Source organism: Elephas maximus, chromosome 18, assembly GCF_024166365.1.
Source record: "Elephas maximus indicus isolate mEleMax1 chromosome 18, mEleMax1 primary haplotype, whole genome shotgun sequence".
NCBI lineage: Eukaryota > Metazoa > Chordata > Mammalia > Proboscidea > Elephantidae > Elephas > Elephas maximus.
In genome coordinates this window covers 61,693,566-61,709,369 of record NC_064836.1, presented here as the reverse complement: position 1 = coordinate 61,709,369, position 15,804 = coordinate 61,693,566, and positions in this window count along the sequence as shown.

Here is a 15,804-nt window from a genome sequence, read left to right as displayed (position 1 = left end):
TGATCATGAGCTTATTGCTACTTTTGGCAGCAATAGAGTGAGTCTATTTCTCCTCTCCTTTTCTGGCTGGATTGGTGACTTGCCCTAACCAATAAATCTTGGCAGAAACGATGATGCCATGCTAGTTCAAGTTCCTGCTTCTGCTTTCTAACATCTCTCTACCACCATATAAAGTTAACCTGCAACCTTGCTGGAAAGACTACCTGGATCTACCTTGCTGGAGAAACTACCTGGATAGACAGATGGTAATGAGTGGCCAGTCTCCAGCTGTTCTAGCCATCCCAGCTGAAGTGTCAAATAGATGATGGAAGCCAGCTTTGACATTCCAAGTCCAGCCAAGCTCCAAGATAAATGTAGCTGTGTTAGCAGCATATTCGTCAATATAACATGAGGCCACGAACTGCCCAGCTGAGCCAGGCAACACACAGAATCATGAAAAATAATACATCATTTTTGCTCCAAGTCTCCAAGTTTTTGGTAGTGTATTAAGTGACAATAGATAATTGAAATATTTCATTAAAAGTGATTGTGGTCATGTATCTATCTACTTGTTAGGCATTCTGATTTTCCTTTATGTGACATGCCTGTTCATAACTTATATTCTTTTACCTATAAGGTTTTCTTTCTTCTTCTGATTTTTGCTTGAAAAAAATTTTTCAGAAATTCATTTTGTATTTCAACAGTTAATCTTCCATACATTTTAGATATTGGAAATATCGTCTCTTAATCTTTCAAGTAACTGTTGACTTTGCTTTTCATTATATCCTTAATTGAACAGAAATCTTTAACTTTGAGCAAATAAAATCCTTTCTTTTTTTTAACTGATGTTTGTAAAAAGTGTGTCAGTGAGTAGGAAGAGTTGAGGTGGAGACACTTATTTTTCATTCAAACTTTCCTGAAATTTGTGATTTGTTAACATTTGTATACATGATGTAGAAAAATATTAAAATTAAATAAATCAATCAAATTCAAAAAGAAATCTTTTGCCTTGGGTATGGTAAAATATGCACCTATAGGCAGTATTGTCTTCACATCTTAACCAACAGCTTCCTGTTGTCCAACTGAATAAGAAACTTTCCTAGAATATAGAATATCTACAGTGCAGTGCTAGTTAAATAGTTGGCTGGGTCATGTTTCTATTGTTTATACAAAAAAGATATTATTAAAATGAAATTAGAAAGAATATTCTCATTATTTCATTATCTAGGAAGTTGATTTTATACATTTATTGCTTAAAACAAATGGCCCATTAACTGGGATGTGGATATGTTTTAACTACACAAAAATGTTCATGGTTAGAACGTTTACAATGGCAGAATTTGACTTGTAATAACAACCACATATTTAGAAATGACATATCATATAGTTTCATGAATAAATACCTAAATCATTCTTTCTTTCTTAATATTTTTTTAAAGTGTCATTATAGACACAGAGCCTACTAATAAAATCTTACCCAAACCCACTGCCATCGAGTCGATTCCGACTCATAGCGACCCTATAGGACAGAGTAGGACTGCCCCATAGAGTTTCCAAGGAGTGCCTGGTGGATTTGAACTGCCAGCCTTTTGGTTAACAGCCATAGCACTTAACCACTACTCCACCAGGGTTTTCTAATAAAATCTGGGGTATGACTTATTCTTATAGATATTCCAAGTCCTCTCCATTCCCCATCCCCCTCACCCAGGGCACTCATGGGAAGATTCCTCAGTGGAGGAGTCAACCCTACTTACTTCCCAACCAAGAAAGACAACATTTTTGGTGGTTATGAGATGATTAATCAGGGTTTCAATGTATCCTTCATCTTCTCCCTAATTTGGAGAGCAATGGGGCTAAAAGACTATAGCCTGGAAATGATGAGCTGATTTAATTTTAGATTTCTCTTCCCACCCAATCTGTTTGTGTAGGACATGGTACAAAACTTGTGGATGCTAGCTATTCATCCGGCCATGTTTATCTTCTGAAGACTTCACAGCAATAACTGATGTCTCCTGACCGCAAGATTTGATTACTGTAATTCTCAGTCTTTAGATCTGCCCACTGGTACTTTCTCTTTCTTTGAAGATTGATTCAGAGTTTATTGCATGCTGATTGCTCAATAATTTGCTCTAGGGATTTAGTGATTTTTTGGTTTTTAATACTGGAGCTGACTTATTACATAAAAATTTTAAGCATTAATAATGAGTAGTAATGTGCTATATAGAATAGATAATTCCTTGGGTAACAATTTCTTATGTTAAAATTGTAGATTTATAATGGGAAAGGATGCCAAAAGGTAATATGGGCAAGCATCCTGGCTTCGGTTGAACCGTCCCAGACAGATGCAATCAATTGAATTGAAAGATAGATTTGCTTTTTTAGCTGGTCAGTCAAAGGCTTTATCATTCTAAGCATCTAAAATCTGAACAAATTTGTTTTTAAATCTCAGTTATAATGACTCAGCTCCCAGAAACTTGACTAAAAGAAACCTTCACCCTCAGGGATACCTCAAAGGAGTAACTCACATATTTAACAAACAATCTATCTGCTAACGTCTCAGCAGGTTGTTCCAGTGTTCTCTCTTACTAGTTAGCTCCCTCTTGCAGGAGTTCCCTGACTCTGAAGCTGCCAGAAGGAGCTTTATTGTTGCTGTTGCTCCCATGGCCTTGATGAGTTTGCCAGACTCTGTGGTAAGAATATGGTCTACTGATACACCCAGACTTGTCAATTCCCGAGATTCTAGAGCGATGTTAATTCTCATGGGACACTGTATATACCTAGGCTTTAGAAATGTCTCAAGAAAATCATCTCTATCAGTAGGCTATTGATATGTACCAAGCCACTCTTGAACTTAATGGCTTAAAATAATAAGTATTTCAATGTTCATGAGTCTCTGGCTTAACTGGTCAATTATTTTGGTCTCTGCTGTGCTCACTCATATATGTGTCCACAGACAGCTGAAGGAGGACTAGATGGATTTGTTGACCTACTTTGATCTTTCTCATATGTTTCAAGTCATCTTAACACATGGTGGCCTAGGATGGCCTTGGCTGAGATAACTAAGTTCTGCTCTATATGATCTAGTAGCTAGTCCAGGCTTGTGCTCATGGAGGGGGCATGAAAAAATGAGAGAGATAAAGGAGGCAGGAAGGCCTTTCAAATCCTATGGTTGTAATTAGCATACCATGACCTTGTGCATTCTATTGGCCAATGCAAGCCACAAAGTTAGTTTAGAGCCAGCTCAGGAGAGGCCTATAATATTACAAGGCCAAGAGGTGGGATATAAGAAAGGCCATTAATTGAGGTCAACAGTGCAATCTGCCACACCATCGTATCAGCTTTTCCTTTCGTCTTCAGTCTGCAAGTCTTCCAGAGTCTCTGAAAGAATAATAAAATGGCAATATTTCCCATATAAGCATTATTGGTATTATTAATAACAACATTATTTTTCAGTAATCTTTTTACACAAGGCCTGAAATCCAGAAAAAAGGAATTTGTGATAAGTGTTCTTTATAAGTATATATTATTTAAAGTTCATACACGTAAATCGAATACCCTTAGCCTTAGAACACTGCTTTGGTGTCTTTCACTCTAGTGAAACGCATGTGAACTGTGAAGTGAAATACAACTGTATTTGAATCCTGGCCCCATCGATTACTAGTCTGGTGAATTTGAATAAATGTATTCGACTTCTCTTGGGCTTCAGTTTTCTCAGTGATAAAGATGGCAATTCTTGTGTTACATTAAATAATATCAAAAGTTTGGCAATGTTTGTATGTGAAATAGAGGAGGTCCTTTGCCCTCTTGTTCCTTTTTCATCCCACTTCCCTTAATGTAGCCCTCATACCTCTTTCCTTTCACCACCACCTGTTCAATGGTATTGGTTATATATAGGGCTTCCTTTTCTACACCCTCCACTACTCCTGCCCATTTAGACCCACCAGTGTTTCTCTACAGGGATAAAACATAGTATTTGCATTTTTGGTGGGAGTTTTCTGTAGTGCAGAATGTCCTTGACTCATGAAGGATATCCAGGATGCCTGGCCCCATCCACTAATGCCAGCACCCCTCTCCCAAAATCTTTGCTATTTCAAAACAAAAACCAACCAACCAAATGAACAAACAACAATAAAAACCCATATTTCAAAACATCCCTGTAGAGGGTGCTACTAACCCTAGTTGAGAACCATAACCCCTTGTGATCTAATGTCCCCACTGTTAAAGAATCAAAATCATCGTATAAAATACCCCAGCCTAGTAGGATCTTTCCTTTATTACGTTAAGCTGCAATTCAGGAAAATTAAAAAAGAAAAAAATTGAAGATGAAAGTATTTTCTACAGAGTGACAGCCAGAGAACGCAGCCTTAAGTTCTGGCCAGAATTATGATTTAAGGAACACAGGCTCTCCAAGATGTCTTCTATCTCTTCATTATTATCCACTATATTCATTTAAATTAAGACACGTAAGACCCTTGTAAAAATTATTTGGAACAGTTATAATATTTTTAGTTATATGCAATTTTGTACAAAATAATCTACCAAATTGGTGGTTAGAATCTAGCAAGAACCTAAAATATGAATTTGTAAGGATGGGAGGTGAAGAGAAAATTGAAAACTTTCAAAGCAGTTTGGAGAGGGGAACCTACCATCATGGGGACTCAGGTGACAAATACTTTAGGTCTCCAGAGATTCAGGAGAAAAGGGAGACATCAAAAGATATCAAAAATAAACATTGATTAATTTAAAATTATGCCTCAAGGCAGCACTTTCTACAATTTCCACCAAATAGATCAATAGCTTTTCCAGAGAGCTGCCTGTATATGAAGGTACGTTTTCACATCTTTGATCATGAGAATTGATCATTGGCAGTTTCAGTTGGTAATGCGGATGATGCCTTCTCTCAACTCCTCTTATGCCTCCCTCCTACATCCCAAGTTGACCTTCTCTTTTGTGGAAGAGAGACCTCCAGGAAAAAAAAGGAAACTTGATTTAGCCAATTGGAAAGGCAAGTGGTTTGGGTGGAGAACTGAGTGGGCAGAAATCAGAGCAATGCCTGATATCCCTCAATAAATCTAGAACTAGTCATGATTTTAGGTATAAATCAATTTGCGTTGTAATTATTAATACATAGTAGGAACTGAAAATTGCCCTTCAAAATATTTTAAAAGAAAAACAAAATATTTTCTAATATAATTTATAAAAACACATTATTTTACAGAATGGTATATATATATTTAATAGCTCAAAAACCACACTATGTGTTACAACTTAATATTAGGACAGCAGTGATTTGAACAGCAGAAGGTCTTTACTCAAATATCACCTCATTAGGGCCAATCCTGAAAATCTTACTTAAAATTACACCCCACCTGCACTCTTGATCCCCGTTACATTTTTCCCTTTGTTTTTTCATAGCACATATGTTTGTCTCTTTATTATACTTATTGTTCCCTGTTTAAATACCTTAGGGCAGGGATTTTGCTATTTCCTTCATTGCTAAGTTTCACTCACTGCTACAACCTTGTTATGGATGGAATTGTATCTCCCCCCCCGCCCAGAAAAAAAGTGTGTTGTAAATCCTAACTTCCTGTGAAAGAAGACATTCTGATACTGCTTTGGTTAAGTGCTTGGCTTTTACCCAAAAGGTTGGCAGTTTCCTCCCACCCAGCGACTTCAAGAGAAAAAGACCTGGTAATCCCTTTCCATAAAGATTTCAGCTGAGAAAACCTTATGGGGTAGTTGTCCTCTGTCACATGGGGTCTCTATGAGTGGAAATCACCTGGAGGGAACCTAATAACAAAAACATACCTGTGATTTTATGAATGTAATCCCATTTAGGAATAGGGCTTTCTTTGTTATAATAATAAAGCCTTATTTTTTTAATAACATTTTCACTTTTGAGATATAAAAGGGACAAATTAGGCACAGAGAAGCAAGCAAGCACAAATGGGGGAAACAGATGCCACGTGAAGATGGCCAAGTAGCCGAGGAATGCCAGGGCTAGAGAAGCTGAGACAAGGATTTTCCCTCAAAGCTGACCGAGAGAGAGCCTTCCCCTACAGCCAGTGCCCTTAATTTGGACTTCTAGCCTTCTAAACTGTGAGAAAATAAATTTCTATTTATTAACACCACCTACTAATGGTATTTCTGTCACAGCAGTACTAGGAAACTAAGAGAAACCTGTAACAATATTTGCTGAATGAATGACAGAATGAAGAAATAAAAATGTAGAAGGAAAAAAAGTGCCTGAAATTTCTTAAAGATGAGTAATTAAAAAAAACAAAAAAAAAGGTTCTTCTTTGCCCCAGTTTAAATTAAAAATAAATAAAGAAATTTGGCTCCTGGTACATTGTGATTTCAGTGCCCGCTCTTCTCTATTCTCTTAACTACTGAGTCTTCCTGACCCCCTTTGCTAAGTCCTGTAAACATAAACATCTGTCGGGTAAATATGTGATCTTCACCTTGTTGTTGTTATTGTTAGGTGCCGTTGAGGCAGTTCCGACTCCTAGCGACCCTACACACAACAGAACGAATTGCTGCCCGGTCCTGAGCCATCTTTACAATTGTTGTTATGCTTGAGCTCATTGTTGCAGCCTCTGTGTCAATCCACCTTATTGAGGATCTTCCTCTTTTCCGCTGACCCTGTACGTTGTCAAGCATGATGTCCTTCTCCAGGGACTGATCCCCCCTGACAACATGTCCAAAGTATGTAAGATGCAGTCTTGCCATCCTTGCTTCTAAGGAGCATTCTGGTTGTACTTCTTCTAAGACAGATTTGTTCATTGTTTTGGCAGTCCATGGTATATTCAACATTCTTTGCCAACACCACTATTCAAAGGGGTCAATTCTTCTCTGGTCTTCCTTATTCATTGTCCAGCTTTCACATGCATATGATGAGATTGAAAATACCATGGCTTGGGTCAGGCACACCTTAGTCTTCAAGGTGACGCCTTTGCTCTTCAACACTTTAGGGAGGTCCTTTGCAACAGATTTACCCAATGCAATGCGTCTTTTGATTTCTTGACTGCTGCCTCAATGGCTGTTGGTTGTGGATCCAAGTAAAATGAAATCCTTGACAACTTCAATCTTTTCTCCGTTTATCATGATGTTGCCTATTGGTCCAGTTGTGAGGATTTTTGTTTTCTTTATGTTGAGGTGCAACCCATACTGAAGGGTGTGGTCTTTGATCTTCATTAGTAAGTGCTTGAAGTCCTTTTCACTTTCAGCAAGCAAGGCTGTGTCATCTGCATAATGCAGGTTGTTAAGGAGTCTTCCTCCAGTCCTGATGCCCCATTCTTCTTCATATAGTCCAGCTTCTCTTATTATTTGCTCAGCATACAGGTTAAATAGGTATGGTGAAAGAATACAACTGTGGCGCACACCATTCCTGACTTTAAACCAATCAGTATCCCTTTCTTCTGTCTGAACAACTGCCTCTTGATCTATATAAAGGTTCTTCATGAGCACAATTAAATGCTCTGGAATCCCCATTCTTTGTGGTGTTATCTATACTTTGTTATGATCCACACAGTTGAATGCCTTTGTATAGTCAGTAATACACAGGTAAACATCCTTCTGGTATTCCCTGCTTTCAGCCAGGATCCATCTGACATCAGCAATGATATCCCTGGTTGAGGTCCTCTTCTGAAACCGGCCCGAATTTCTGCCAGCTCCCTGTTGATGTATTGCTGCAGCCATTTTTGAATGATTTTCAGCAAAATTTTGCTTGCATGTGATATTAATGATATTGTTTTATAATTTCCACATTCGGTTGGATCACCTTTCTTGGGAATAGGCATAAATATGGATCTCTTCCAGTCAGTTGGCCAGGAAGCTGTCATCTATATTTCTTGGCCTAGAAGAGTGAGCACCTCCAGTGCTGCATCTGCTTGTTGAAACATCTCAATTGATATTCCCCATCAATTCCTGGAGCTTTGTTTTTCACCAATGCCTTCAGAGCAGCTTGGATTTCTTGCTTCAGTACCATCGGTTCCTGATCATATGCCACCTCTTGAAATGGTTGAATATCAACTAATTCTTTTTGGTATAATGACTCTCTGTGTTTCTTCTTTTGATGCTTCAGTTTCAGCTTGAACTTACATATGAGCAACTGATGGTCTGTCCAACAGTCAGCCCCTGGCCTTGTTCTGACTGATGATATTGAGCTTTTCCAACATCTCTTTCCACAGATGTAGTCAATTTGATTTCTGTGTGTTCCATCTGGCGAGGCCCATGTGTATAGTCACCATTTATGTTGGTGAAAGAAGGTATTTGCAATGAAGTCATTGGTCTTGCAAAATTCTGTCATTTGATCTCCGGCATTGTTTCTATCACCAAGGCCATATTTTCCAACTACTGATCCTTCTTTGTTTCCAACTTCCCCATTCCAATCTCCAGTAATTATCAATGCATCTTGCTTGCATGTTTGATCAATTTCAGGCTGCAACAGCTGATAAAAGTCTTCTATTTCTTCATCTTTGGCCTTAGTGTTTGGAGTGTAAATTTGAATAATAGTCGTATTAACTTGTCTTCCTTGTAGGCGTGTGGATATTATCCTATCACTGACAGCATTGTACTTCAGGATAGATCTTGAAATGTTCCTTTTGATGATGAATGCAACACCATTCCTCTTCAAGTTGTTATTCTCAGCATAGTGGACTATATGATTATCCAATTCAAAATGGCCCATACCAGTCCATTTCAGCTCACTGATGCTTGGGATATCGAAGTTTATGTGATCCATTTCATTTTTGACGATTTCCAGTTTTCTGAGATTCATACTTCCAGGTTCTGATTATTAATGGTTGTTTGCAGCTGTTTCTTCTCATTATGAGTCGTGCCACATCAGCAAATTAAGATCCCGTAAGCTTTACTCCATCCCAGTCATTAAGGTCAACTCTACTTTGAGGAGGCAGCTCTTCCCCAGTCATCTTTTTAGTGCCTTCCAACCTGGAGGGCTCATCTTCCAACACTATATCAGACAATGTTCTGCTGCTATTCATAAGGTTTTCACTGGCTAATGCTTTTCAGAAATAGACTGCCAGGTCCTTCTTCCTAGTCGGTCTTATTCTGGAAGCTCAGCTGAAACCTGTCCTCCATGGATGACCCTGCTGGTATCTGAATACCGGTGCCATAGCTTCCAGCATCATAGCAACACACATGCCCCCACAGTAGGATAAACTGACAGACACATGGGGGATCTTCACTCTAGGGATTTTTTCACCCCAATTATCCAGACCTTAAGCTATTAATGTCCTGAGTTCCACTGTTGATCATTTACCTGCTTTGTGTTCCATTACCTTAGCAAGCAAAATATGAAGCATTAATTCAGTAAAGTAATTCCTAGGTGAATCAGATGTTATCGATTCCCTCCCCAGCCCCTTTTGTGTCTTGATGGCAAACCTCTCTTGTGACTCACAGAGGGATGCCATTATCCTTAGCTCCAAGGTAATTGTCATTTGTCTAAGACAACCATGGTGGTCCTACTCCCTTTGTGAGTGGCTGCTTCAATCATAGTGATGTAATAGAACACTAGCCAACAAAATATAAGAGGACATTTTCTGAGGTGTCTGGAAAAGATTTTCTTTTTCTCCTTTATCTGGGAAGAGAAATGGCACCATGTAATGGCTCAAATTGCAGTAACCATTTCCCAATATGCTGATATATTGAGGATGGTGAAGTACTTCATGATGTCTTTGGGCTACTCAATTAAGCAACCATGCAGGAGCATTACTTGAGGATGTTTTGTTAGAAGAGATAATATATATTTTTGTTGTTGAGTCAGAATTTTCTGTCACTTACACCACAAAATTTCCTAATAACCAACAACATTGTAGACCTCATAAGATAAATTCCAATAATATAAATTTTAACCAAGACTGTTGGAGCAACATAGACTACCACCACTGGAGGTGTTCCACAGTGTGGAGAATGCCAGGAGCAACAGCCTCAAGATGTCAACCCATTCCATAATTAACAGGTGTCAAGGTCACCAAGAAAGACAAGACTTACACAGGCACTGGATAGAATAGCGTTTACTCACAAGATTAACAAGCAGAGTAAGATCAGCCTCAGTGGTGGACACTGGCCTCCTGTCTTAGTCATCTAGTGCTTCTGTAACAGAAATACCACAAGTGGATGGCTTTAACAAAGAGAATTTTATTTATTCGTAGTAAAGTAGCCTAAAAGCCCAATTTCAGGGTGTCAGCTCCAGGGCTTTGACTCTCTGTCAGTTCTGGAGGAAGATCCCTTGTCATCAATCTTCCCCTGGTCAAGAAGCTTCTCAGGCACAGGGACCCCAGGTCCAAAGGACACGCTTTGCTCCTGGTGCTACTTTCTTGGTGGTATGAGGTCCCCAACTCTCCGCTTGCTTGCCTTTCCCTTTTATCTCTTAAGAGATAAAAGGTGGTGCAGGCCACACCCCAGGGAAACTCCCTTTACATTGGACTAGGGCTGTGACCTGGGTAAGGGTGGTGTTACAATCCCACCCTAGCCCTTTTAACATAAAATTACAATCACAAAATGGAGAACAACCACACAATGCTGGAAATCATGGCCCGGCCAAATTGATACACATATTTTTGGGGGGACATAATTCAATCCATGACTCCCCACATGGCCAGCAAGTTGGTCTCCATATCTGATGCTGGATGGTAGGCTGCACTGTGGGAATAGACACAGCAGTGAGGTTGTCCAGGTGCCATGTGACACACATGCATAAACAAACCAAAGTACTCCTCAGGCTCCTAAAAGAGAGAGATTACCAAACAAGGCAGAACACCCACTACAAACTGCTATCTCCCTGTAAGTAGATGTTCCATGCCCTAGGCCCTGATTGGAGGCCAGAGTCACAGTGACGGCTGCTTTCCTAACAGAGATATCCTGAAGAACTCCATTGCTCTTTCATCCATGCTTTCCAACTCACTAGGAGAAAGAGACTATGCAGTGCTTTTCAACCACCTTCAAAGCACACAATCTAAAGACTGTCCACTGTTTTGTGGGGTTAGCATAGCTCTAAGGTACAAAATTAAACACTTTCTGTTCTATATTCTTACAGGTGTGCAGACAAGTGTTAGGAAAGGATAAAATTCTAGTTGTTAGCAGACAGACACAGCAGATAAAAACATGCTTTAAGATGCTCAAAAATACCTTTAAAAATAGTATTGCCAGGGTGTTCTCCTAGGGCCCTTATATATGGTATTGAATAATCATCTATCCTTCATATTTAATTAAATTCACACTCACAAACGAGATAGTCTCCCTTTTAGGGGATCCCAACTCAGGATAAATTGGGATTTATATCTGATTTCTTATATGAAGGCAGGTGAAATACTCCTCAAACATTTAAACCCAAGAAGGGTAGCCATTGGCAGAAAGGAGGATGTGTTAGATAAAGGAGGAACCTGGCAGAAGGAATGAAACAGAGGTGTCATAGAGGAGACAGAAAGAGAAACAGAGATTGACTTGCAATTCTCCATACCTGGCATAGCCTATTCAGCATAAATTATTGGTCTGAGAAAGGAAGTGAAGGTATGAAGGATGGAATAAAATTTAGAGAGCTTTAAATTCTACGGCACTGAATTTTCTGTGCAAGAAAACTCCTAGACCAAACATAAGCCAGTATATCATATATTGTTCCTACATACTGTTGTGCTAGTGAGTTCATCCCTGATCTGAATGGTAAGAGCAGATTCTTGCGGAATGAATAGTGTGACATAGCTAATTAATGCCAGTTCAATCCAGGTCTCTCAGGCAATCATGCCAAATTGTGCAGTGCAATGGGGTGGGTTTTTTTTTTTTTTTTTAAGTGACAGTGGGGTATGGGGGATTGACCTGTGAATGTAAAGATGGCATCAAACTACAGGGCCAGAACTAACTGCTCGGCATTATTGTCATCACTGACTTACAGTCTTTTGATCTGGCAAAACTGCCACAAGGCTCAACATTTCTGAAATACTGTCATAAAACGGAATTCTGAAATATCTGGTTTAGCAATCATTGACATTCCATGCTGCTTCCCAGAATCTGAAGCACATATGCAAGTATTTGGAACCTCCTTTGCGGAAAGAAACCTTTTTAAGTGCCTCATTGCTTACAATCGCACACGCTGTGTCTAACAGGTCAGGTGAGGGTGCCATATTTTATAAAGCATTAATATGATAATTGGGCAAAATAATTAGAAACATGAAGTAGACAAGTTAGGACATTCTTCAGATAGTCGTTTAGGTAACATGGAGGCAGGACATCTCACTTATGTACTTTTTTACCAAATTCTGAGTAGTAGATCATTTTTCTACCTGCTAGTTGTAAGCTAAACCTGTTTAATAAATGTTTCATGGATTCTTAAGATGTAGTCTCTTTCTACATTCTGTGTGTAGAGTTTGTTATATTTTTTTAAATCAACCATATCAGTTAATTCTTCAGATTCATATTAATTTTTGTAAATTCTTCTAAGAAATATGTTCTGCTAAGAAAGTTCTGATAGAAATGTGTTCTTATCTGTATCTACTCTTGTGTTGCTGACAATTTTCCTTCTAATTCTAATTTTTAAAAATTTGATGCTATTGGTTTTGTTATAGATTAGATTTATGACAATTAGATCATATTTTAGACATTAAATTTTATCAAAATATTATTCTTTACAGCAATTAATAATACATTTCTCTAAATGTTACTTTGTTAGATTTTAATGCTATCACCTTATTTGTATTTTTAGGGGTTATATTTGTCTGATACACTCTTGCTTGTTCACTTTTTAACTTATTTTGAGTCACTTTAAACATGTTAAATACAGCTTATAGTTGGCTCATCTTTTTAAAACAAACCACTCCTTGTAACAGGTGACCGTAGCCCATTTGGAAACCCTGGTGACGTAGTGGTTAAGTGGTTAAGTGCTACGGCTGCTAACCAAAAGGTCAGCAGTTCAAATCCACCAGGTGCTCAATGGAAACTCCATGGGGTAGGGTCACTATGAGTTGCTTAGTTGCCCCATCAGTTTAGATTAGTATCGCGGTTATATAGATTATATAAAGAAGGTTTTATAAGTAGTATGTTTCTCAAATTCCAGGGCATCTGAGAATATCTTTTTGCTTGTTTTTTTAAGATATTAATGGTAACTTGGCTAGAAATGGAATTTCAATTCGTTCTTCTTCCTTGGAAACACTGTAGACTTGAACCCCAATACACAGTGATTCCCCTAAAGAAGTCTGAGGCTCTCCTGATTTTCCTTCTGTATAAGTGGCTTGCTGCTTTAGCCTGAATGCCTTTGACGTTCTTTTTTTTTTTTTTTTATCCCTATAATTTAATAATTTCAGCAGGATATGTTTGGGTTCTGAATGTTCTCTATTAACTTCTCTGGGAACAAAGTGAACTTTGTCAATGCGGAAATTCAGCTCTTTTCTCATTTCAACAAAGTATTTATCTTTCCTTTTTCTCCCTTCCTATTTGTTCTGCTTTCTGCATCAGAGAGGCTCCAATTTTCCATATGTTCAGTTCCTGAAATCTAGCATTTATTCACAACCCCCTCTCTTTGCTTTGCCTTTTCTCTCTTCACTCTGTGTGATTATCTTCTCACTGAAAATGGGTTTCCCATTCATACTCTGTTTCTAATGTACTCATTAGCACCATAATGGCTCCCTTCTCCTCAGTATGTCTCCTAACAAGACTCGCTCCCCTACAACCTCATTCTGTTCTCTGGTTCTTTCATCACTGATTTCTTCTTTCATAGTTCCCATGCTCTATGTAATTTCCTTACTTCTTGATGCATTTGTTTTGTAAATTTTCTTTAGCACTTGATGAATTTGTTTTTTAAGTTTTTCTTCTGATTCTGTTCACTCAGGTTATGTTATCTCTTTGTCCTTTGATTGCTGCATTCAGTTTTCTTCCCTGTAAAATAGTCATGTGGAACCCATATGAAGTCTTGTTTCTCTATGACTGGGGATAATTTCATTTTAAGCTAGCTTTCAGAAATAGAGTGAGTGTACTGGCCTGACAGAGATTGGAGAAACTCCGAGAGTATGGCCCCTGGGCACCTTTTTAACTCAGTAATGATGTCACTCCCAACATTCACCCTTCATCCAAAGATTAGACAGGCCCATAAAACAAAATGAGACTTAAGGGGCTCACCAGTCCAGGGGCAAGGACTAGAAGTCAAGAGGGGACAGGAAAGCTGGTAATAGGGAACCCAAGGTCGAGAAGAGAGAGTGTTGACATGTCATGGCATTGCTAACCGTAAAACAATATGTGTACTAGCTATTTAATGAGAAACTAGTTTGTTCTGTAAACCTTCATCTAAAGTACAATAAAAAGAAAGAAAGAAATAGTGTGAGTGAATTCTCTGTGAGACCCTCTCCCTTTACATGGATGGCCAAACATGGACAGTTTGAATAGTCTTCCCCTGTATTTCAGGCACCTGAATGGAGTGGGGAAGGAGTTTGATCTGCCTTTAAGAGACATTTCTTTGATATTTTTCCAAGTCATTTTGTTTATCAGGGGACAAACTCCCCATTCAGCTCTACCCTTGCCCATAAGGGGGTTCTCAGGCTTCAGTATGTACACCCGATTCAGGAAGAATCAGCCTGGCGCTTTGGTAAGAAAGCCTTGGGCTTCAGATGTATTGACTTAGGACACAGAGAAGTCTTCCCTTTTTTCTTCCTCCTCTACATCTTCTTTTTATTCTTCTTTATCCACTAGACAATTGACTTCTTCTGAGGCCCTCTCTACCAGTTTTGGCCAGAAGAGAAAACAAACACCTCTAAAGACAGAGTCAACACTGGACCTTCCTCCAATTCTTGAGGAATTCCAGCAAGATGTTCAGAACAATGTTAGTTTTGGGAAGGGTGTATCTCCAAGCCTCCATCAGGAAGTATGTAGAGCGTATAGATTGCAATTACTTTCCATTGCATACTGTCCAGTTCAAATCTGAGGCCTCTTACCTTGGACTTTTGTGCGCAAAACCATGTGTAATCCTCGTACTCTACTTCCTGGGATTTTTTTTTGTTAGGTCAAATACGTGATTAGTATCTGTAAAGCCCTTAGAACAGCACCTGGCAATAAGCATTCAAAAAAGGTTACGATTTTCTTGATAATGTCTGTTTATATGCTTAATAGAGGAATAAAGAAATTCTCTACCAGGTGATACCTCTAAATACTCTTCATAAAAAAAACCCCTGCATATTCAGTGTGCTAGATGACATAATAAAAAATAACAAGTGGCATTCTATTTGTTTTGAAAAGTTAGGACAGAATATGAAATGATGAAACACCGAAGGGAAGAATATTGGTATCTCATTGCATAATCTGTAGTGATGGCGTTTCTTCGGGTTATTGTTATCTAACCTGTGAATACTCAGGTGCATCTAATAGAAATGTTCATTTTTCTGCCTGTTATTCAGCACCTGCTCTGGTGTATCTATTTCCTGGAATACTGCAAGGTGAATTAAAATAAACATGAATACAATGCCATTTCTACCATATAATTCCACTTTCAGTGTGTTTGAAATAGCTATGTATTATTTATTCCTTTTGTTTATGGATGATGGGTATAATGACACCGTTGTTGAAGACGTGGTTTTTATAAATTGTTCCTCAGATGGATGATGGCTATTTTCCAACATCAGTTTTCCATGGCAATAAAATATATATGTTTTCCTGTGCTAGAATTGATTTTTACAAATAGGTTTTGGTCTAAAGACCCAATCAGCTTTCCGAATATATCACTTGGTACCTGTTCAATGGGCAATCTATTTAGTCAAACTGCCATAATCAAGCACGTTATAAAGACTTCGCTTTAGTAAATTAAATGAAACTAAAATTGTAATCTTTTAA